Below are 2,917 nucleotides of genomic sequence, written 5' to 3'. Positions count from 1 at the left end.
GTGGCTCATGCCTGTAATCCCAGCACTTACAGAGGCCAAGGCAGGCAGACCATGTGAGGTCAGGAGTTCGAGACCAGACTGGCCAACATGGTGAATGAAACCCCATTTCTACTGAAAATAAAAAAATTAGCTGGGCGTGGTGGCAAAGGCCTGTAGTTCCAGCTCTGTGGGAGGCTGAGGCAGGAGAATCGCTTGAACCCGGGAGGCAGAGGTTGCAGTAAGCTAAGATTGCCCCACTGTACTCCAACCTGGCAACAGAGTGAGACTCCATCTCAAAAAAAAACAACAGAAACGGCCGGGCGCGGTGGCTCAAGCCTGTAATCCCAGCACTTTGGGAGGCCGAGGCGGGTGGATCACGAGGTCAAGAGATCGAGACCATCCTGGTCAACATGGTGAAACCCCGTCTCTACTAATACAAAAAATTAGCTGGGCACGGTGGCGCGTGCCTGTAATCCCAGCTACTCAGGAGGCTGAGGCAGGAGAATTGCCTGAACCCAGGAGGCCGAGATTGCGGTGAGCCGAGATCGCGCCATTGCGCTCCAGCCTGGGTATCAAGAGTGAAACTCCGTCTAAAAAAAAAAAAAAAAAAAAAAAAAAAAAAAAAAAAACAGAAACAAAAAAAACTATCACAAAAAAATAAATAAATAAAGGCCACGATCTTGCACAAAGGCAATCACAACCTTATACAAAAAAATACTTCTGCAAGGACATCTGCCAAGTAACTTGATGTCCAACCTCAGACTGGCACCACTCTTGTCACTGATCTTTATAGCCAAAGATAACTGATTTAAAACACTGTTGTAATCCTCCTCACTTTTCCTTTAAAAATGTATGTCTTCCTTTACATCCCTGAATATGCACATAGTTTACTTTGGTATGCATATTTCCATTATAATGCCCATTCCTAAATTGTTTTTTTTCCCCCCAGAGGGACTTTCTTGTCTTTTATTTAGGTTGACTGAACAATCTGTATTTAAAAGATGAATTTAGAATCTTATTTCTCACCATACACAGAAATTAATTCAAAATAGATGATAAAATCTGTTAGAGCTAAAATTATAAAACTTCTAGAAAACTGAAAAATCTCAAGATCTTGGATTAGGCAGAAAGTTCTTCAATAAAACAACAAAAGCATGATCTATAAAAGAAAAAATTCAGAAACTACACTTCATCAAAATTTTTCCCCCTTCTCACTACTGCATTGACTAATCTTTAAAAAAAAAATTAACTAATGCACTTTAAAAGATCTCAATTACCAGTGTTTTAAGAAATAAAAAGACCAGCAACAGACTGTGAAGAAATATTTACAGATGATATATCTATTATAATAAGGAACTTACATCCAGAATACATTTTTTTTGAATTTGTGAAAAAGCTTTTTTTATTATATATATTTATGCATTTTTTCTTTTTTTGGGTACCAAATTTCTTTATTTGAAGGAATGGTACAAATAACTTAAGTGGCTGTTTTGGTACAACTTATAGAAAAGGTAAAGGAAACCCCAATATGCATGCTCTGCCTTGGTGACCAGGGAAGTCACCCGTGGCAACGGGGAAATTAGCCTAAGGCTTAGCTTTCATTATCACAGTCTCCCAGAGTGTGCTTGTCAAAGAGACATTCTGCAAAGCCAGACTGGGGCGCTCCCATCTTGCACAATTTGGTCATGTGTTCATCGAATTCTTTGATGGATTTCACCTGCTTATTCAGGTAATGTGTCTCAATGAAGTCACACAAATGGGGGTCAATTTTGTCAGTGGCCAGTTTGTGCAGTTCTAGTAGTGACTGATTCACTTTTTTTTCCAAATGTAATGCACACTCCATCGCATTCAGCCCGCTCTCTCAGTCATCATGGTCTTGATATCCTGAAGGAAGATGCAGCCACCTCGTTGGTTCTGCAGTTTCATCAGTTTCTCGGCATGTTCCCTCTCCTCATGAGATTGGTGAAGAAAGTACTTGGCAAAGTCCTTCAAAGCCACATCATTGCGGTCAAAGTAGTAAGACATGGACAGGTGGTTGATGGCGGCCTCTGAATCCTGGTAGTTCTGGCGCACCTGTGATGGAGATGTGGTCGTCACAGCGGCAGCTGAGGAGAGGCGGCGGTGGCTGCGCAGCGCTGGAGAGGCCGCGGGGGCATTGGGATGGTCTGAGGGTGCAGTGTGGAGGTGAGGGAGGGCTGGCTGTGGGCAGCCGGCCGGGGTGGGTGACGAGAGCCGGGTTCCGTCCAAGCACTGTTGAAGCAGGAAACCATGGTGAGTCTTGGCGAAGAACGTGTCTATGCATTTTTATACATATATTCCATTGCACTTTAGGTTCAGAATATATATTTTTAAAAAAACCTCTTACAACTCAATAAATGAAACAACTATTTTATTCTGTTCTGTTCTATTCTATGTTATTTTATTTTTTTGAGACAAAGCCTTGCTATTCTATTCTATTTCATCCTATTCTATTCTATGTTATTTTATTTTTTTGGAGACAAAGCCTTGCTCTGTCGCCCAGGCTGGAGTGCAGTGGCGCAATCTCAGCTCACTGCAACTTCCACCTCCGGGGTGCAAGTGATTCTCCTGCCTCAGCCTCCTGAGTAGCTGGGATTACAGGCATGCACCACCACGCCCAGCTTATTTTTGTATTTTTAGTAGAGATGAGGTTTATCCATTATTGGTCAGGCTGGTCTCGAACTCCTGACCTCAGGCGATCCACCTGCCTTGGCCTCCCAAAGTGCTGGGATTACAGGCATGAGCCACCACATCCAGCCCAAATGACCCAATTTTAAAAGGAGCAAAAGATCTGAATAGCTATGTCATCAAAAAGGATGAGTCAGAAGTGGTGGCACAGGCTTTTAATCCCAGCACTTTGGTAGGCCAACTGGGAAGGATCACTTGAGCCCAGGAGTTCAAGAGCAGCCTGGACAACTCT

At 43.0% G+C, this 2,917-nt stretch overlaps 1 pseudogene; it reads right to left on the bottom strand.

Annotated features, from left to right (window-relative positions):
* Nucleotides 1–1,363: 1,363 nt before the first annotated feature.
* On the bottom strand, nt 1,364–2,498 carry LOC135272626 (ferritin heavy chain-like; annotated as a pseudogene).
* Between the last annotated feature and the right edge of the window lie 419 nt (nt 2,499–2,917).

This window comes from Aotus nancymaae, unplaced genomic scaffold, assembly GCF_030222135.1.
Source record: "Aotus nancymaae isolate 86718 unplaced genomic scaffold, 86718_ANA_hifiasm-v0.15.2.pri h1tg000119l, whole genome shotgun sequence".
Lineage (NCBI taxonomy): Eukaryota > Metazoa > Chordata > Mammalia > Primates > Aotidae > Aotus > Aotus nancymaae.
Note: the sequence above shows the minus strand (reverse complement) of the source record. Positions and strands in the feature narration are given on the sequence as shown.